Source organism: Talpa europaea, assembly GCF_964194135.1.
Source record: "Talpa europaea genome assembly, chromosome: 7".
Lineage (NCBI taxonomy): Eukaryota > Metazoa > Chordata > Mammalia > Eulipotyphla > Talpidae > Talpa > Talpa europaea.
In genome coordinates this window covers 120,207,103-120,228,037 of record NC_140074.1, presented here as the reverse complement: position 1 = coordinate 120,228,037, position 20,935 = coordinate 120,207,103, and the positions used below count along the sequence as shown (strand labels likewise).

The 20,935-nt window shown below is 54.0% G+C and overlaps 1 pseudogene across 1 annotated transcript; it reads right to left on the bottom strand.

Moving 5' to 3' along the window:
* Positions 1–8,058: 8,058 nt before the first annotated feature.
* On the bottom strand, positions 8,059–8,539 carry LOC311174473 (large ribosomal subunit protein uL23-like; annotated as a pseudogene). Its single transcript has one exon. The product of its transcript is annotated as a large ribosomal subunit protein uL23-like (transcript).
* Between the last annotated feature and the right edge of the window lie 12,396 nt (positions 8,540–20,935).

Below are 20,935 nucleotides of genomic sequence, written 5' to 3'. Positions count from 1 at the left end.
AAATTCTCTACAAAATAAATAAATAATTAAAAAAAAATAAAGCGGAGGATATGTGTGACAGGATAAGCATTTAAAGTTTTAAAATCACTAAATGGATTATGCAAATTTTCCCAGAAGAAGGGAGTGAGAGAGCCTCTGGGAGCCTGGGGGCAGGAGGGAGCCCCTCAGAGTGGGCCTGGGATGGAGGCAGTGCCTGTCTGAGGTGCTCTCCTTGGGCTGTGGCCAGGGCATGGCTGTGTGGGAACTTCAGCCTGGATAAGATTCCCCTGAGCTCCAAACTTGGCCAGGAAGCAGCAGAATCTCCTGCCAGGAAGGGACTGCATCCTCTGGGGAAATACACATCTCCATGGTAACCAGGGCAAATGGATGATCTGGTCCAACAGACAGACCTCCTGTAACCCTGGCACTACAAAAACCTAGAGAGAATCCTGAAATTCAACTGGAGCCCCTCTCACATCCAAGAAGGGTTTCTGAGCAGCTGGTGGGCTGTTAACTGGCCCAGGATTTAACCTGATTTGACGAAAGTCAAATAAATGCATATTTCTTGCATTCTTTATTTGGGAGCTGCCACCCACATAGGCAAATCAGTTGAGCAGTGTGCCCCTGCAGCTCCCGGGTGAATGAGGGTATTCTCAGACCTGGGCTTACTGCAGCTGCCCTTACACGGCACAGGGTTATTGTGAGATGTGTGTTAGGCGTCAGCGGGGGTTCTGCTGGCAGCACATCATCCTTCATCCTTTCTCCACTCCCAAACCCCCACCCCCATGCCTTGGTGTAATTTTGGAAGGGTGTTAGGGGGATCTTATGAGGTCTGAAAATGTTCTCAGTGTTGATCCAGCTGGTGCAAAGTCATCAAGCTGGATGCTTAAGGCTAGCGTGTTTTGCATATGCCTGTCAGTCATACTTTACCGCCCTCCCCCAACCCAGCCAGGCTTTCTTCTTCTTTTCCTGCCCTTGCCAGGGACTCACTTCTGCCATCCCAGGGCAGGAGGTCCTGCTTAGTTCCTCTTTGTTCTTTTTTAAAGATTTATTTATTTATGCATACAAGAGCTGGGGTACAGGCCAGAGGTGGGTGGTGAGAGGATTCAGCAGAGACAGAGAGAGGCACAGAACAGGCAGATTGACTGAAATACACTGCTGAAGGGAGCAGCGGGAGAGATCGGAGGGGTCTGCTGCACCATGTGGGTCACCATGTGGGATGGAACTGTTAGGGGGAAAGGATGTCCTGAGCAAACTCCATACAGGCTTTGTGGATGCCACCCCCACTCCATCAAGACACTGGTAACTACAAATCCCATGATCCCCAAAGGGAGGTTGCTAGGACCTGGGGACGGAGTTTAGCAGCCATTTTCTCTGTTTGGATATTTAACAGGCAGTGTGAGTGGGGCTCTGCTCTCTTGGCCAGGCAGCGCTTGGTCTTGGTGGGTCATTTGGGATTGCAGGTCAGCAGAACGGGTAGGATGCATTTAAGAATTTATCTCCCTTTTTTTCTCTCTGAGTTGTTCTTTTCCTCATTTCCCCTTCCCTTGTAAATAAACCTTTTGTTAACCTTTTGTGTGTGCCTGCAGTTTAAGTCCCCTTTAAGCGTGTGGGTGAGGATCCACAGTCAGGCAATCTGTTTTATATAGGGGTTGCCCTGTAACAGAACTTGTGCTGCAGGGGCTGCAGATAGCTTCATAGTGCTGACGCTTAACCCCTTGCGCCACCAGGGAGGCCCCCCCTTTGTTCTTTTCACATCTTGCATCTGCTGCTCCATCCTGCTTTCTACTCTTTCCCCTCCTCTCCCTCCTCCTTTGGGAGTCCTCCCAGGGCCTGAGGATGGGAGGAGGAGGAGGCGGCCTTGCTTAGGGAGGGGGATGATGGCACAGCGCTGGTTTCCTTTCCCTGGGGAGGGCCACATGGATGGACAAATGCAGATTCAGTTGCGGGGTTGGGAGGATAAAAATGGAACTCTGTTTTATGTGGCTCCTCTCCTGGGGAGGAGATCATAGGTGTGTTTGGGTAGAGCAGTCTGCCTTGCACTGAGACCACTGCTCTCCCAACTTCCTCTTATTTCATTTTTATTTTATTTTATTTAGATCTATCTATCTATCTATCTATCTATCTATCTATCTATCTATCTATCTATCTATCTATCTATTTATACAAGCACTGGGTACAGTCAGAAGCGCGGGAGGGTGAGAGAATTCACCAGAGCCAGAGCGGGGAGCAGAACAGGCAGAAGGACCGAAGTACACTGCTGAGGGGAGCAGCGGATGGCAGGAGAGGTCTGCACGCCATGTGGGACCCTCCGCTGGTGGCCGGGGAGCAGCCGGGGATCGAACCGGTGCTGCAGAGGCTGCGGGCAGCTTCGCAACCCAGCGCTCAACTGCTGCGCCACTGGGGAGGCCCTCATTTTTATTTTAATTTTAAAACTAATGTAATTGACATGGGGGAAATCTATCTACAGGAAGCTGTGTTCACTCAGCTGCAAGTCTGTACCAAGGATCAGCAAGTCCTTCCCAGAAACTTGAATTTTCTCCTGCCAATTGGAAGAGAGTGGGCAGGTTTGTGCTAAAGATCCTGGGGAAGAAATCCAGAAGTTTGACAGAGCACAACTGGGTGTCTGACCCCCCCCCCACCACTGATTTCCTTTTAGCTACACCTCTCTGTCCCACCAGCACTCAGCTCTCCTCAGGGTAAGCCAAGAGCTCACCCTGACACTTGGAGGTCCCTGGGACTCTCCGGAAAGCCCCTGCTCTCCCATGCATTCACCTCCTTCCCCAAATTAAATCCAACTCCCAAAGGTCCAGGGCAACCACAGGTCACATGTGGCTCCCCAGCCCTGGAAAAGGGTTAGTCAGAATGCAGAAGTGGTAAAGTGTAAAATACACATGGAGTTTTGAAGACTTAGCATAAAAAAATTGTAAACAATCTCAATAATTTTATTTTTATTTATTTATTTAAAGATTTATTTTTATTTATTTATGCATAAAAGAACTAGGGTACAGGCGAGAGGTGCAGGTTGAGAGGATTTACCAGAGACAGAGTGGGGAGCAGAATAGGCATCTCTACTGAAATACACTCTGAGGGGAGCAGCAGGCAAGACAAGTGAGATCTGCTGTCCCATGTGGGTCAACTCCCTGGCTGGGGATTGAACTCACATTGCAGTGGCTGGTGCTAGCTTGATAGCACTGAGACTTTAACCCCTGCACCACTAGGGAGGCTCCTATCTCAATAATTTTATATTGATTACTCATCAAAATAATATTTTGGATATAGTGAGTTAAATGAAATAGATTATTAGAATTAATTTCACCTATTTCCTTTTCCTTATAAATGTGCTACTGGGAAATTTAAGCTTATGCAGGTGGCATGCATTATATTTCTGTTCTAAACTGAAGAATATTGCTGACCTCATCCTTTGCCACAAACAGCCAAGCAATTGTCCCCTCTACCCATAGAAGCACTCTTCCTGTGAGGATAGTAATTAGTTTTTCATTTTATTGAGCACCTATGATGTTCTGGGTACCGCGATGAGTGTTTCTTACTCCTGGCCAATGGAATTCTGACAAAGCATATGTTGCTGGCCCTTGTAGATGAGGTTCTCAGGTTTGGACAAGTTCATCAACCGGTATGAAGATGGCCTTCTTGTTATTGAGCTGCAGTGACCCAGGAGGGGCTAGGTTTTCCCCAGAAGTCTCCAGGGTAGTTCTGTCTTGGCAAGGGGTTTAGCCATTTTTTTGTAGGGTGAGCCTGGGAAGGTACCCCAATGCTCTGCCAGAGCTGGGAGATGTTGCTACATATTTGAAGAGTGAGTATTGGTGGTCAGTATACTGTGGATAGACAACCATTGCAGCACACTGTAAGACTTAAACAATAATTTTGATCTTTAATTCTTTTAACAAACAGTGACTGGGTTCCCATTCTGGCCAACATTATACCATGTTGGGTGAATGCCTGCTTTCAAGGAGTTAGGCAGATTAACAGGATTCAGTTGTGGTTCAGAGATGGGTAAGCACTGTGGTAGCAGAGAGAGATGTGTGTGAGCGTGTGAATGTGTGAGTGTGAAATATGCGAGCATGTGAATGTGTGAATATGTGGAAACAAGAGTTGAGAGTTAGTGTGCAAGCTTTGTGTATGTGAGTTTGTATATGCATGTGTATGCAGATTTGAGTGAGTACGTGTGTGCAGTTTGTTACCAAGCAACGGGCTAACTGCCCGATGTGCATAGAAGCCAATTACTAGGAGGCCAGGCTTTCAGAAAAGAAAGTGTTTAAGTGCAAGCCCACTGGCAAGGAGGCAGGAGAAAAACTCAAATCTGCCACCCCACTTAAGAAAGGTGAAGAGGTTGTGTAGATCTTAGGGACCTAGGTTGAGAACAGAGGAATTAAATTTTATTGGTTAATATATGGATGAAGGAGAAAGAAATGTGGACTTGGCTGAAGTTCATTGGCTAGTTACAGGGAAGTTCGTATGTGGAGAAGTATCAAGAGGCTTTTCTTCAGAGAAATGGAGTTTTGAATTTCTGTTGGTTTATCCTTACCTCTGGATAAACCCCCACTCCCCACATTTGCAGTGTCTTGACCCCAGGTGGCATGGGGCTCAGCTCTGTGTTAGCTCCTTCTGTGTATATTCAGCTGGTATCCTTTGTAGATAAATTCTAGCCTCTGTTGTATCTGTGAAAGGGCAAGTTAGGCATTTTTCTTCCTTTTTTTTTTTTTTAAAGATTTAATAATTTTGCATATAAGAACTGGGGTGTAGGCCAGAGGTGTGGGGAGTGAGAGGATTCACCAGAAAGAGAGTGGGGAACAGAACAGATGGATCCCCTGAAATACACTGCTGAGGAGAGCAGCAGGCAAGACAGGAGAGGTTTGCTGCACCATGTGGGTATTTGCGTGGCCAGTGATCGAACTCGTGCTGTAAAGGCTGTGGACAGCTTCATAGAGCTGTGCTTAACCCCTTGTGCCAGCAGGGAGGTACCAGTTAGGTGTTTTTTCAAAGTGAATTCTAGGTGTTCTTATTTTGTTCTCTAAGATCTGAGAGTGCTTTAACCTTTTAAACTTTGTTTCACTTTCTTCCTTCCCAGGTATTCTGGAGGGTCTGAGAACTTCCTGTATGGTCTCCTGGGCTGGTGAAAGGTTCTCAGCCCCTGCATGGAGGCTAGAGTGACTGGAGTTTTGAGTCAAAGAATACTTTGAAATGCTCTTCTACTACTTGTCTGCTCTATGTCCTCAGATGACCTGAACGATGCCTCTGATTCTCAGTTTCCTTTCCTGTAAGTATCAGGAAAAACCTGTGTTTATAACCCCCCTCCACCCACCTCACCTTCTGATGCAAGTAACTCCAGTTGCCTTAGTTGGCAGTTGGAGGATCCTGGATGTAGCTAATATGGTAGAGGAGGACAGAGACCCCAGGGGAGTCTCCTGTCTCCAGCGGGGACCTAAAGGGGAGAGAGAGGCACACAACAGTACTGGAGGCAATGCAGCAAACTGCAGTGTGAAGACAGATGGAGAGAGAGGGCTTGGCAGAAATGAGAGAGCTCAGGGAACTTGGGGAAAGAAATCTTGTGTGTGGTGTTCTATTTGCCTTATTTCATTGCTTCTGTGGAATTTTCCCCCAAAATTTATTTAATTTATTTATGCATACAAGAACTGGGGTGTAGGCCAGAGGTGGGGTGTGTGTGTGAGGATTCACCAGAGACAGAGTGGGGAGCAGAACAGGCGGATCTACTGAAATACACTGCTGAGAGGGGCAACGGGCGAGACAGGAGAGATCTGCTGTGCCATGTGGGTCAGGTCCCTGGCCGGGGATCGAACTCAGGCCATAGAGGTGGCAGCGCTGAGGCTTAACCTCTAGGCCACCAGGGAAGCCCCAGGGACTGAATTTTCTTTCTGGGACAGAATGAGGTTTGGATTATGCTTTAGGACTGGCCTGGGCTTTTGATGGGAGGCCCTGTGACACCTTTGTTAGTTTATAGATATTAGGTCTTCCTGGTATAGGATTAAGAGCTCCTAAAATCCTTGTACTTTCCTGAGTGATAGGAGAGCCAGGAGCGTCTTTTATGATAATGTTTATTTTTTTTTTTTTTTATTTTTTTTTTTGTTCTCCAGCATTTATTCTTTTTTTTTTTTTTTTTTAAATAAATTTTATTGTTATATTCCCCATACAATTGCAGCCCCCCCATTCTGACCCCAATCCCTCCCCTCCCGCCCCCCTAAAAGTGTCTCTGGTTCATAGTTTTTTGTTGATTTTGATTTTCACTATCTTATAGTTATTCATTTTCCTGGTCCCTTATTTAAGTTTTCTAGATTCCTGCTATGAGTGAGACCATCCGGTATTTTTCTTTTTCTTTTTGGCTTATTTTTTTTTCTTTTTGGCTTATTTGATAATGTTTAGTCTTAGGCCCTGGTCCCTGACAAAAGAGTCTCTAAAATCCATACTGGCTCTTTATGGCCGGGGTCTCTGGTGGCCTCAGCATGGGGGCTGGTTGTCAGGGGGACCAAGTGTGCGATTTAGAGGATTGGCGTTGTCAGCCTCCTGCCTCTGCTGGAGAGGGGTGAGGGGCTGTAGGTGGAGCAAGTCACCAATGACCTGTGATTTAATTGATCATGCCCACTAGACAAAAATGTGAATGTGCTTAATGTCACTGAATCATACCCTTCAAATGATAACTCTTATGTCATATCTATTTTGCCACAATAAAACACACAGACACATGCACACAGTCACCAAGCAGTAAATGACGCTGACACATGTGTATCCCCTCCATGATGTTCAGTAAACACCTCAAACTTAGCCTGCCCAAGACATTGTCCTCAACCCCCCATCCACAGGCCTCCCCTGTGCTTCATGGCATCTCCATCTGATAGGGAAAGCGCCCTGATATTTTCTCTTCATCCCACATCCAATTGGTTAGGGAACCCCAGTGTACCCTGTTCCATTGTTCTGCAGTCTAACTGCGACTTGCTACTCCTCAGCTCCCAACCCAGTCAATAGCCCCCCAGAAAGTCTCCCAACCAGGCCCCAGCTCCCGTGTCTGGTCCATGCACAGCAGCCTGAGGTGCCTCAAGAAGGTGTAAGTGGAGCCTCCCTGGTGGTGCAGGCGGTTGAATGCAGCGCTGTGAAGCTGCCTGCGGCCTCTGCAACGCTGGTGAGGGTCCCACATAGTGCTGCAGACCTCTCCTGTCTCCTCCGCTGCTCCCCCAGCAGTGTATTTCGACAGTCTGCCTGTTTTTTTTTTTTTTAATATTTATTTATTTATTTATTTATTTATTTATTTATTTGTTTGTTTATTTATTTATTTATACATGCACTGGGTACAGTCAGAAGCGCGGGAGGGTGAGAGAATTCACCAGAGCCAGAGCGGGGAGCAGAGCAGGCAGAAGGACCGAAGTACACTGCTGAGGGGAGCAGCGGGCGGCAGGAGAGGTCTGCGCACCATGTGGGACCCTCCTCTGGTGGCCGGGGAGCAGCTGGGGATCGAACCGGCGCTGCAGAGGCTGCGGGCAGCTTCGCAACCCAGCGCTCAACCGCTGCGCCACTGGGGAGTCCCTAAAATAAATCTTTAAAAAAAAAAAAAAGGTGTAAGTGGCCTGAGGACCCTCCTCTGCTCACAAGTCCAAGCCAGTGTCCACATGCTCTGGGCGCCACCCCGAGATACATCCCTGTTACTTTGCTCAGCTCATGGCAACCTCTCCAGCTGCACCTGCTCCCTCGCAGGGCTGCGCGTGCTGGGAACAACCCGTCTCAGAACCTGCAGGCTCCCCCCAGCGAGTCACGGAGTTTTCTTCCCCTGTCTTGTAGGGGAGGAAACATGATTTTTCCTCTACCCTTCCAAGTTCCTGGCCGAGAGCCCTGTAAAGAAGGCAGATTAACAAGAGAAAAACGAACGGAAGTTGATGGACACGCGTGCCTCCTGGCTAGATGGAAACACCCAGGGAAATCCAGCACCTCCCTGAAGTGACTCAGAATTAGACTTAAATACCATTTAATAGGGAAAGTCTCTTACGGGAAAGTAAATGGTTTTTTTTTTATATGGTGAAAAATTGTATTGAGAATTAGCCAGCTGGAGTCAGTTTAGATGATCCCAGTTTTGTTGGCAACATCCAAAGCATCATAGTCAGGAGGAGCCAGCCGAACATAGGCCTTCTTTTCTCCATCAGGTCTGATCAGGGTATTGACCTTTGCCACATGAATGTCATAGAGCTTCTTCGCAGCCTGTTTGATCTGGTGCTTGTTGGCCTTGACATCCAGAATGAACACAAGTGTGTTGTTGTCTTCTGTTTTCTTCATGGCTGACTCAGTGGTAAGGGGAACTTGATGATGGCATAGTGGTCAAGCTTGTTTCTCCTGGGAGCGCTCTTCCGTGGATATTTGGGTTGCCTTTGGAGTCGCCATGTCTTGGGCCTCCGAAAAGTGGGTGAAGTGCGGATCTTCTTTTTCTTATGGCTGTGGATGCCTTTCAGCACTGCTTTCTTGGCCTTCAAAGCTTTTGCCTTGGCCTCGGCTTTGGGAGGGCAGGGCCTTCCTTCTTTGCTTTCGGCGCCATCTTCGTGAAAAGCGTAAATGGTTTTTTTTGAAAGATGCGTGGGTCCTGAGAAGAGCCGGGAGCTTCCCAGAGGTTACTTGGTGACAGTCGGCCTGGCTGGCGTGGGCTTCGCTCCTGGCCTGCTCTCTGGTGACGAGTGTCAGTCTCCCTGGTTGGTGGTGTGACAGCTGAGTTCCTTTTGGAGGCTCTGTCTTTGGACAGATAAGGGGAGTTCAGAGAACCCTCCCCTGTCTGTGCTGCTCTCAAGCGCCAAGTTCAGCCTCACAGTTTCCCTTAAAAGCCCCAGGGCTGGGGCCTCCCCGGTGGCGCAGCGGTTGAGCGCTGGGTTGCGAAGCTGCCCGCGGCCTCTGCAGAGCCAGTTCGATCCCCGGCTGCTCCCCGGCCACCGGAGGAGGGTCCCACATGGCGCGCAGACCTCTCCTGCCGCCCGCTGCTCCCCTCAGCAGTGTCCTTCGGTCCTTCTGCCTGCTCTGCTCCCCGCTCTGGCTCTGGTGAATTCTCTCACCCTCCCGCGCTTCTCACTGTACCCAACTTACTTGTATAAGTAAACAAACAAATAAATTAAAAAAAAAAAAAGTTCTAAAAAAAAAAAAAAAAAAAAAGCCCCAGGGCTGCCCTCCCGTGGCCCAGCTGCCCTCCCGTGGCCCAGCCTTCTCCGTGTCACTGCTCCTTTCCCTGTGTGTCTCCTCGAAACTTCTAGTACCTCATGCAACGTACTCATTTAACAGGGCTCTTGGTCAGTGTCTGTCTCCTCCTCTGGACTTGAGCACCGGAGACTGACGTACCCCAGACCATTTAGCACAGGGCCGGGCCTGGACTAGGGACTCGATAAATCCCAAAGTGTTTTGCTCACTATCATGTCTGTACACATGTGAGCAATTGCTTCTGTTTCATGAACTCATGCTTTCCTGGTGTCTGATAGCAGTTCCCACTGAGGCCCTCCCCCGCTGCTGGTCTGGCTCTGCCAGCAGGCCCTCCTTTTGCACCCATGCCCTCCTCCACCCTCTTTGCCAGGACCTTCTTGATGGCCAGTTCACTCCCTTCCTGGCAGTGACTGAGCTGTTTTCCTGTAGAGATGGTTGGTCATGCTGTGCTTGCTCAAAGACCTTTGCCGGCTCCCCGTTGCCTAAGAATTTAAGTCCACACTCCCTAGACCGGCTCAGGGACTCGCCCATTAGGCTCCCAAGTAACCCTCCTCTTCATGGCTGACCCAGGCTAGGGACAAACTGGAGTCCCTAGAACCCAAATCTCTCTGCCTCTGCGCCTTTGCTCTGGTGCCTCTGCTCGGAGTGTCTTCCTTCCTACTGCCCCCAACCTGACGGCCCCTTTAGGCCCAGCTTCGCTGGCCCTTGCAGCCTGATGCCTGCCTGAGCCTCCTCCACGGCGTGTTCCCTCCAGCTTTGAGAACCTTTTGCATGACCTGGTCTGGTGGGACCCGGTCTTGGGTTGAGTTTTGGACCCTGCCTCTTGGGGGCCACCCTGCCTCACTTTAAGTTCCTTCAGGGCACTTGCCATGTGTAGCTCCTTTCCTTATTCCCTGCTCCCAGCCCAGTCTGGTTTCCCTCAATGCAGGGGAAAGGCAGAGCCGCAGAACAGGCGCACTTCCTGCCGCGGCCTCAAGATGGCAGCATAGACCGGGTGTCGGGACACAGGTGCAGGTCTCACCTTCCTCCCATCCTCGCAGGGGCCAAAGGCCAGGCTGGTGAACCCTCGAGGGGTTGCGAAGGAGTGTCCTCTCTCTAGGGCCGGCGGTGCCAGAGTGTGTGTCTGTGTATTCCACAATCCTTCTCCTACCATCCCCCGCCCAGTCTACTCTGTGGTCTCTTGTCCAAGGGGGTCCTGGTGGCCTGGAAAGAGCCTGGGCCGAGCCGGCTGTCTGGGCTCTGGTTCAGCCTGGCAGCCTTGAGTAAGTCTGAGCCAGGAAAGGGCGATTTAGAGCCAGCTCGTGGCAACTGTCTATGAAAAATCGCTAGGTTTCTGGACGTTCTTGCGAGTGACTTTGATGACCTGCACCCTGCGCACACCTGTGCACACCACAGGGGGAGAGTGGAGGAGGCAGGCAGCAGGGCAGAGCGGGCACGGGAGAGTCCTGGAGCCCTCAGTGGAGTTTTGAGGATTTTAATGCTCTTATACACCATATATAACGGGCTCTTTGGGCTCCTGAGGCTCCTGGCGTTCTCTGCTGCTCTCGGGCGTTCTTCTCCGCTCTCCACCGCGCTCGGCCGCACACCCCTCTGTTGCCCTCCGTTCTCTATGGCACTGCCCTTGCATGCTCAGCCTCCTGGCTCAGGTGTGCACACCCACACACGCCCACACCATGCTCCAGGTGTCCACCATGAGGCATGCGTGCCCGAGCCCACGCTCCCATGGCGTTCTGCATTCAAGGACGCAGAGTCCAGCGATGCAAAACAAAAGCCTGAGTAATCTCTTTACCCGACAGAGAGGCTTCCGGGGTATTGCAAGGATTTGCTAACTGCAAATGCTCAGCCAGTGGTAGCTGCAATAGTGAATAGTAGTAATGAAATGATAAAAAAAGAAATTAAAAAAAGACATTTGATGATTCTGCTTTACCACGCGTGTCCAAGTGAGAACAGGGGGAGACTGGTGGGGCTCTAGGGATGCCTAAGTACGGTGTGGTTGCTGCGGGAGCAGGAGAGAAGACCGCAAGGACCAAGCTGGCCTGGGCTTCCGTGGACTATGGGGTGCGTGGGGAAGGGGTGGGGCTGCTGGGAGGTGAGCCCTTCTGCTGGCGCGCTGGAGCGAGGCGCCCCGAGCCTGCCAGCAGAGGGCGCCGCGAGCACGCAGGACACAGCCCGGGTTATTCCGGGGATTTGTGGCTTGAGCTATGGGTCTCTGCGCGGCGGCTGTGATGGGGGCGAGGGTGCTGCTGGCTGAGTTGGGAGCGGTGAGTATTGCCCAGTGTTTGCCTTTGTAGTCCTGTGTGCCCGTGGCATTTGTGGATTTGCTGGCAATCATTTCATTCATTCATTCATTTCTTCATTCATTCATTCATGTAACTGACAACACTTGTCAGGCAGTGTATGGGAATGAAGTGGCACACGATGAGCACATCCCAGGGACATTACCCACCATCAGGGACGGAGGGCAGCATTTCCCACTATCCTCCCTCTCACGTGCCTCAGCCGGAGGTGAGCAGGTTATTATGTCTCTTATACAGAGGAGAGAATGGAGGTTCAGAGGGGTTAAGTAACAGACCTAAGGCCACAGAGCCAGTAAGGGGATGAGCTGGGGATCCCATGCAGAGTTTGGCCCCAGAGCACACCCCAAACCTGAACTGAGACTGCCTGTGCCAGGCAGGTGAGTGCACCTGTCTACCGGGAGGGGGACAGGAGCCTGTGCTCAGAGGAAGTTGTAGGGTAACAGATTTCATCCTAGGATGAGGGCAAACTTCCCAGAAATGAGAACTGCCCAGTGATGGTGTGGGTGAGCCAAAGAGTAAAGGGTGCCCTGTCATTTCCCAGACCCCGAGGTGGCTCCCTGTTAAACCTGGCACTTTCCCCTGGCATTGAGACTCTACCTGGTATGTCCTCTTCCCTTCCCAGCCTCATCTTGCCCCTGCCCCCTCCTTTCTCAACAACCTGCTGGTGCTGGGCCTTTGCACATGCGCTCTTCCTCTCTATCTGCCTAACTCCCCTATCTTCACATTCTTTGAAGCCTCCCCACATCAACAAGGTGAGGAGTTTCCTGGGGTTCAGCAGTTCGGCCTCCAGCACAGTGAATCGCTCAGTGTTGAGAAATGAATGCATGAATAATGAATGAAGGGAAAAAAGAACGGAGCATGCAAACTCAATTGCACGGGCAGGGGACCCCCGGTCAGCAGGGAGAACAGGTCAAGTCCCTCCTATCACCCTCACTGCAGATCATGCTCTTTGCCCAGTTCCCCAGGCACTGGAGATTCAGAGTCACAGACAACCATTTGTTTAACACATGCCAGGCCCCACGCTGCAACTGTCACAGGTATTCTCACCCATCAACGAACAGGCAGGGACCAGGTGAAACATTTTCAGTGGACACTAACTTGAGGGCTTCAATCCATGCCCAGAATGTTTGTGGGCAATCGCCCTCCACTGGGTCTCTGGCCCTTGGTGAGCGCTTACCTGCCGTCTTGGTCCCTGGCTGCTGCGCTTCCAGAGAAGGCCACCAGGTGGCGGCAGACACCAAGAGTCGGGGCTCAGGGCATGTCTAGCAGCCCCCGACTGCCGGCAGGGGGCGCTGCTGCCCTGCCAGGTGAGCAGAGAAGTTCGGTGAAGTTTACCTGGTGGGGCAGAAGAATAGGTGAACCCTGCCAGGGTAGGTACCAACTGAGCCACCGCAGCAGGGGAGGAAGCCTGCCCGGCACCCTCATTCTACCTCGTGTGCAGTGTGGTCTGTACTTCTAATTCTTAGGCAGACTTTTCTGTAAAGGCCGGATGATAAGTATTTCAGGCTGTGCCCCACCCTAGGGTCTCCAGATGGCCCCTGTGGAAAATCCTCAGCTCTGTCCTTGAGGTTCTGAAGCACCCGCGGACCAGGCCGTGAGTCCTTGTTCCAATAAATATTTCTGCACACTGAACTTTGAATTTCATACAATTTTCACATGTCACAAAACAGTCATTTAAAACTTCTAAAAATTATGTTTGTTGAGGTCAAGATGGTTTACAACACTGTGTATGTTTTAGGGGTACAGGCTCAACCCCCTACAATGCATGACATCACACGTACCCAGCCCCCAAGGCCCAGTAATTCTCCACCACAGGGCACTGATTCTGACTCTCTTTTTATTTTTTAAAAAATGACTTAAAGATGTAAAAACCATTCTTAGTTCTCGGGACCCCTGATCTAGGGGAAGGCCCACACCAACGCCTGGTGTAGGGGAGGTGGTCGATGGCCTCAGCTCCCAGGAGGGCTCAGGGAGCCCCTGTCTCCAGCCCCTCCAAGGGGGCAGGACTCTCTGCTTGGGGTTTTGGCCCCAGACTCTCCCCACTCCTGCCAGGAGCATGCAGGGAAGGGCATCTGCCTCCCTCCTCTTGGCTGTGTGTCGCGCCTCCAGGCCTGCCTTGCCGGCTCCTTCCTGTCCGTTCAGCCTCCACAGTCCGGGCCCACTGGTCTCTGTGAAAATTCAACTTTATTGCATTAGTCACCTAATTTAAGTGCAGTTATCGTGAGTTTTGACAAATGTGCCCCCAGGACCTGCCCATACAATCAAGATGCAGAACATCTCCTTCACTCCAAAAGCTTCCCTGGCGTCTTAGTCATCCTTGACTTGAAAAAAGTCTCCCACTTCTCAAACGCTTTGCCCTACTCCACGGGGGTGCTCGACAGCTTCTGTCTCACTAAATAGTCTTAGGGACCTGGTGGGTGGACTGCTGTTTTTGGTGGGCACCTGAAGGCTTAGGACCCCCAGTTCTGGAATGGGGAGACATGTGCCCGCCGTGAATGAGTGGGCCCAGCTGGGATTTGATCCTGCTCTGCTGGCTCCCAAGTGCACCCCTGTCGCCTGTGTGTTCCCAGGAGTTTGCACACAGCTGCTGTGGGCCTGGCTGGCCTCAGTGTGGCCCAGGCCCAAGCTTGGACGCTTGTGTCTGCTGGGAGTTCAGGTCACACCCAGGACAAGGGCTGAGGAAGGCCAGCTCCTACTGGGGAAGGGTGGCTGTGATTGTGTCCTGTCCTTTCCAGAGGGACTGCAAGCTTCTGGGGCAGGGCCGGAGCCAGCCTAGGATCTGCAGCTCCCTTGAATCCAAGTTGAGTTAGCAGATGAAGAGCAGGAGGCTGGAGCTCTGGATGGTGGTTTGAGGAATCAGGAGCTGCTGATGTCAGCGGGCAGGGGCCTGGTCTCTCCACCTGGAGTTTGGAGGTCTGGCTCCCACGCTTTCTGGGAGCCTGGGGTTATTTGTATATCATTTGCATGAGATTAGCATACCCCTTTGGTACCTTTTACAGACAGGCTACAGTTGGGGGTGACCTCAGGCTGCCAACCAGGCCTGGCTGCTCTCTGGGACCCACTTTGAGAGCAGGTCTGGAGTTGAAGTGCCTGGCCCTCGGGGTGGGGGTGGGGGCTTTCAGGAGCTCTACACACTTGCTGTGGGAGTGGGGATCCTGCTGGGCTGCCTCCCACATCCCCCTGCCTTTGACGCCCAAGTCCACCTGCCCGAAGGCCCTTTCTGAGTCCTGTCACAGCCTGCATATGGCTGTTCCCACGGTGAGGTTCCCTAGGCGGGGAGCCCCTGGCGGTGGGACTCTGAGCAAGGAGATGGGGCCACTCGGAGCTGGTTACAGAAGCACAGAAGCTCAGTCTACAGCAGGAAGGAGCTGGCACCCTGGGGTGTCGGGGGGAGTGGTCTGGGAAGGGGCCCAGGGGTTCTGGGAGGTGCCTACACTATTTTGTGATCCCGGTACTGGTTGCGTGGTGCCTTCACCCTGAAGACGGTGCAGGGATTCTATATGCACTTTTCTTTGCACAATTAGAAAGCTCTAGAAGACTTAAATTTCAAGGATCCTCTGTCTATTCCACCCCTAGTGGAGGGCGGGCAGCTGTGAAGGCCCCAGAGATGCCCACTCCTGTGATTTGTGTTTCCTCCCTGTTCCCACTGGGCTGCAGACACCCCCAGGACAGGCGCGGTCCGGTTCATGCTGTGTTCCCCGCATGGGGCAGGCTCAGCTGAAAATGCAGGTGACCCTTCCACACCTCTGGACTGTCCAGAGAGGTCCCGGGCCCTCTCCTTATTCCCCTACCAAGGCCACCAGGAATGCTCGCCTGGTGTGGTCAGGGCAAGAAAGCAGCTAAAGGAAGACAGTGGAGGTGCCAGAGCGGAAGAGGCGGGCAAGGGGTCCCTAGTGGGCATGGGGGGCGGGACCAGGGTCCTTAGCACTTGCTCTCTGAGCACTGCTTGTCTCGGGGGTCGGGGGCTGCTCTGTGCTTGGCCCTGAGCTGCGGCTGCTTTGAACCACCCACTTCACCCCCCCTCCTGACTCACCCCTGCCCTCCTGCCTGGCAAGTCAGGGCATCCCCGCCGCCTGAGCTACAGGACCTGCAAACAAACACAGAGCCCCTCCCCAAAGGCTCTGTAGAAGGACTTTGGGGGGCAGCCTGGCCTTTCTGGCCTCAGTTTCCCTTTTCTGTTGTAGGTGGACACAGGCGTGCTATGAGGTGGGGAGGCCTTGGGGCTCAGAAGTGTGGGGAGCAAAGGCCCACCTGAGGGGCTGCTCAGCCACCATCCCCTTTGCTGGGCTGGGGTCTGCCTGGCAGGGCTGCCGAGGTGGGTGGTCTGGGCTGCTGCTCCAGGGGGTGTTCTCTGGGGAGGTGGTGGGTGCTGGGGCGGAGCAGGGGAGCGTCAAGGCCTTTGTTTTAGCCCAATTTGAGTTTGTCTCTCTGGGCCACAGTTTCCCTTTTGTCAAGGGAGCCATTGGGCTAGATTCCCCTTCAGCCCCCACCCCCAGCCCATTGCCCCGGCTTGTGGCTCCCTCACTTCTCGGCTTCCCACGGCCTGCACACCCTCCCTTTTCCACACTGCAGGGGTTGGGGGCTTCCTGATCTAATCCAGAGCTCCAGCTCCCTGGGAACAACTCCAGGAGGACTGGCCACTTTGGGGTTCCCTCATTTGCAGGCAGCAAACCTGGGTAGCAGTTCAGGAAGGGGCTTCATTTTCCCCAGGGCTGAACCCTCTCCACTCCCAGGGCCCAGCTCTGTGGGCATTTGAGTGTGTGGCTTGTTGGCCGTGCTCCAGCCTGAGGGTGTCCCTGCCCCAGACCCCCAGCTCCCAGCCAGCCCAGTGCCCGTGCACCTCATCCCGGGAGGACGCAGTGGCTGGGGCACTTGTACGGGCAGGCCTCTTTTGTTCTGTTAATTTACAGCTTTGGAGGGCAGGTCTGCATGGAATGGGCATTAGCTCATGTGTTTATCCAAAACAGAAACCTAGGTCCTGGGGTGTCCAGAGCCTCCCTGGGCCCAGACAATGACTGTGGGGAGATGGGTCCTTGCCCTCCCCTTGTGATGACCCCCACCATCAGCCTGGCGCTGGCCCTTGGAGAACAGCTCACTGCCGCCGCTGGTCCCTTGGCCTCATCCCTGCGCCCCTACCCCAAATGCCCACGCTCATCTCCTCTGTGCTGTTGCCTCGACTCCCCTTAAGTTTCCCCTTTACTCCCCTGCTGCCGCTTCCTCCCCGAGACTGAGCTTCTCCAAGCTTCCCTGCCCCAAGCCTTCTCTGCGCTTGGCCCTGGGGTCTGCTAGGTGCTGCCCAGGGCTCCTGCACCAGGTCTGTGATTTTGGGACCAGGCCTCCCTCCTGCCTTCCCAGCTTGGGGCAAAGAGCCAGGCACACAGTTGGTGCTCAGTAAATGATCTAGTGAATTACAACTGGCTTTTGTCTGAGGCTGTGCAGGGACCTGGTGAGTGGAAGTCACGGGGGGTGAGGCTGGGATTCTCCTGGCTCTGGCTAGGCCATTTGGGAATGGAGAAAGGGGAGCCCCTGCCATCAAGGCCAGTGGGCACGGAGACACCAATGCTGGCCACAGCCCTGGCTCCTGCACTCAGCTACTCGTTGGCACCCATGGGTGTCAGCCCTGGGCTAGGGCCGGCGGAGCCCTTAGCTCCAGGGACTCCCAAGCTCCCTACCCACTGCTGAGTCCTCTGCCCCTCAGCCCACGGCGGGGAGAACAGAGCTAGAGAGGAGGCTCAGGCGGGTCCTGACCCTCTCCGGATGGGCAGCCAGGCCCAGGGAGGGGCAGGACTCCACTTGGATGCTGGGGCCCACTCGGGCAGCCTGAGCCAGGCCGAGGTGGTCAGTCCTGGGGATGCAGAACCCTGCAGTGCCAGGGACATTGGGGGCCCAGTCCCATGGTGCCCCCTGCCTGGCGGGGAGCCCCGCCCGCAGCACCTGGCCAGGCTTTCCCAGAGCCAGCAGAAAGGCAGGGTGGGAGCAAGTCTGAATGGGCCTGGGAGAGGCGAGTCCCAGCGGCCCTCCCTGCCCTCAGGCCCTGGGAGCCGGGAAACAAGGCTCCACACCCCAAATCCTCTGCCTCCCTCTCCACCCACGCATTCAGCCTGGGGCCCAAACAGGGCTCCGAGCCAGCCCCAGCCTCCCTCCTTGGTAACGATGCACAACGCCCAACTGGAGAGACTGTTTGTCCTGCCAATGCCGCACCCGACCGACCGTGGCCTGGGTGCCCGGCTGGGAGCAGCCTGTCAGGGGTGAGAGGAGAGGGCAGGGGGCTGTGGAGTGCCACAGCTTGGAGACCCTTCTCTCTCTCTTTGCAAGCTCCTGCAAGTCAGGCGGGTGTTCCAGCAACCTTTGCCTCCGGCATCCCCAAGTCCAGCCCCCTGCTCGCAGCCCCAAGGGGCCCGGTAGGCCCTGAAGCAGAAGGGCCAGCTGAGAGTGCCTGTGCCCGAGTCTCAGGAGAGAAGTGGGGGTCCGAGGGAGAGGCCCTCCCTGGCCAGCAAGCTCCGGGGAGGGAGGGTGCAATGGGCTGGCTGCGGGCTGGCGCTATGGGCGCTCCTTCCTGGGGAGGGGGCTCCCTGGGCCCCAGGGTTGGGGGTAGGGCCACCATCGGCTGCGTGGGGATGTCAGAGCCTGGGGAGGCCGGGAAGCTGGGACTGAGGTAGCAGCGGGGTGGGAAGGACAGCTTTCCTGGCCTTCGCTGGCCTGTGGTGTCTGTGTTCCAGGGCTTGGGATGGTGGGAAGATGAAGACGGCTGGGGTCTTAGTCCTGGGGGAGCCCCTGGTCTGAAGGAGAAACATGGCCCCAGCCTTTGGGGAGCTCCTGAGTGGGAAGACACAGTCCCATCCTGAGGGGTTAAGAACAGCCTTCCTTAGTGGGTGACAGGCCCCTGGTATCACTGGACTAGGTCTGGAGCCTGGTGCTGACCAGGCCTCTGGGGCTTGACAAGTCCTCCTGTTGTGGCTATTTCCCCAAGAAATCAGGTGGCACTTAGAGAGGTGGAGATTTATGTATGTATGCATGTATTTTTGCAAAGAATTGGGCCAAAGGCGTGGAGGTGAGAGGATTCACCAGAGACAGAGTGGGGAGCAGAACAGGCAGACTGACTGAAATACACTGCTGAGGGGAGCAGCAGGCGAGACAGCAGAGGTCTGCTGTGCCTTGTGGGTGGGCTCCCTGGCTGGCCATTAAATTCAGGCCTTAGGGGTGATAGCACTGAGACTTTAACCCCTAGGCCACCAGGAAGGCCCAGAGAGAGAGAGATATTTAATTGTCAGCACTGGAGGGCTCAGTGGGATAGCTCCAGAGCACCCAAGAGCAAAAATGGCAGGGTTTTATACAGTTTGTATGAGGAAACTTGCTATCCCATCCATAACATAAACATAAATATAAAGCATAAACATTCTTTATAGTTCAGGAAGGGGGTCAAGGAAGTCATGGCTACTACCAGGGACAAGCAATGCAGTGCACCCAGCAACTTCTCTGCTCCAGCAAGCAGCAGGATCAAAGTGGTAGACTCCCCCAAGCAGCCGGCTAGGGAAAGCACAGAAACTAAGCATCAGACGCCCCCAAGCAGCAAGCTTGGGAAAACTCCTGCTTCTTTCCCTCGACTTGGGGGGAGCTGGAGCCCGAGGATTGTTCAACTTTCCCTCCCTAAACTGGTGGCCCCCGCCTTCCTTTACCACCGCCCCCCCCCCCCCAGTCGCCTGGCCTGGTCAAAGCCGGGATTAATTTGCCAGTGCTTGACGTTTTAAGATAGAGTGATAACCGCTATAACCAATGAATGTATCGGTGAAGTTCACCAAAGCGCAGGTGGATGAACGTTCTCTGGGTTACGGGATGGAGGATGAGGAGGAAGCTGTGAAGGCGGCTTGGTAAGAGAACGCAGCTGGGACATGAAGCAAAGAATGAGCAGCACAGGCTGAGGGGACTGTTCAGCCAAGGGCAAGAGAAAATTCTGCCTCTGCTGTCAAATGCTTCCAGGTTCAGGAGGCGACCCCCCTAAGTCCTGCAAGCGGGAGCTATCACTGGCCCTTTTGGAAGGAAGGAATCTGAGGCCCTGACCAGGGCTCCGGTCTTATAGGCCAGACTCAGACAACCAGCCCTCCTGGGATTTGGGGGCATGTGCTATGGGCAGGCCCCCAGGAGCACAGGACAGGGGCAGGTCAGCCAGTGTTCCTCCTGCCCCCCAAGTCCAGAGACCTGGTGGTCGCTGTCAGGCTCTAGGCCTCTCAGGCCGTCCTCTGCTTCAATCCCCAAGGGCCAGCAGGGAGGGTGGGGCGGGAGAGACTCTGTCCTGCTGAGGCGGCAGCTTCCCAGCCCACCCAGACTGAGTCAAGGCCGGCGGGAGCCAAGGGGGTGGCAGCTTTCCCAGGGCCAGTCCGGGCGGCGCCCACATTCCTCACAAGCGGGTGCGTCAGGGCTGGGCCAAGCCAGGTGGATGGCGCCCCGCCCAGGCCCCCACCTGCCCTGGAGACAGCTCAGCGCTGCTGCCTTGTAAGGAAGTGTCTGGCAGTGCCTGGAACAGGGTGTGGGAACTGCTTGCCTTGCACATCCTTGCTAGGTGGGGTGCAGGCGGGGGAGGGGGGCACCTGCTGTAACTCCTCCTATTCCTTTTGCACTCGGAGAACTGGAGGCTGAGGTCTAAGAGACCTGTGGTTGGGCCTGGGTCTTGTTTTCAGTAAGCAAATGTTGGGGGACGAGAACCATGGGGTGGGTGGGGATGGGGGTGGTGAGGACCCATCAACGGCCAGGATGAAGCAGGAGGGCACGACCTGTTCACTGCCCCCAGCTCCCAGGAGCTTTGTCCTCACCACCTGGGCTCTCTGGGCACCAGGTGGGGTGCGGGGGCAGAGGCTCCCTATGCTACGCGTCCCCACAGCTGACAGCTGCCTTCCTGTGGCCTCCACACCCCACCAGGCTGTCTGCATTGGCATCAGGGGCTGGGAGGGTCTCTGTTGGGTTGTTCAAGGTCAGTCCTCTCCTGACCTATCACTCATGGTGAATTCCTATCCACAACCCACTTCTCTCTGGGCCTCATTTTCCTCTCCTGTAAATGAGGTCAGGAACGTCTATGCCGCCAAGGCCCTTGGCCTCTTGGTGGATGGAATGTGACCTTGAGACTAAAGAAGTGACCTGAGATGGGCTGTGTTGGGACCCCCCCTCCTGCACAGCCCATGGCAGCCCTGCAGCTTCCCTGTCAGCCACAGCTTCCCTGTGGGTCAGGCCAGCCTGGTTGGGGATAGGGGTGGTGACCCTAAGTCTGGGATTTGGGGACCCTGTCTACTGTTAGCCAGCTGCTGGTCGACCTAGTGTTTCAATCCAGCTGTTTCAAACAGCTGTGGGGGGCACCTTGCCTCCTGCCACCCAGTTCAACTCAGCGGTTCTGTGCTCAGTCCACGGCCTGGGCTGGTCCCCTCTATCCTGCCCCTGCAGCAGGCAGGGCTGGCTGTTTCCCAGGTGACCAAGGG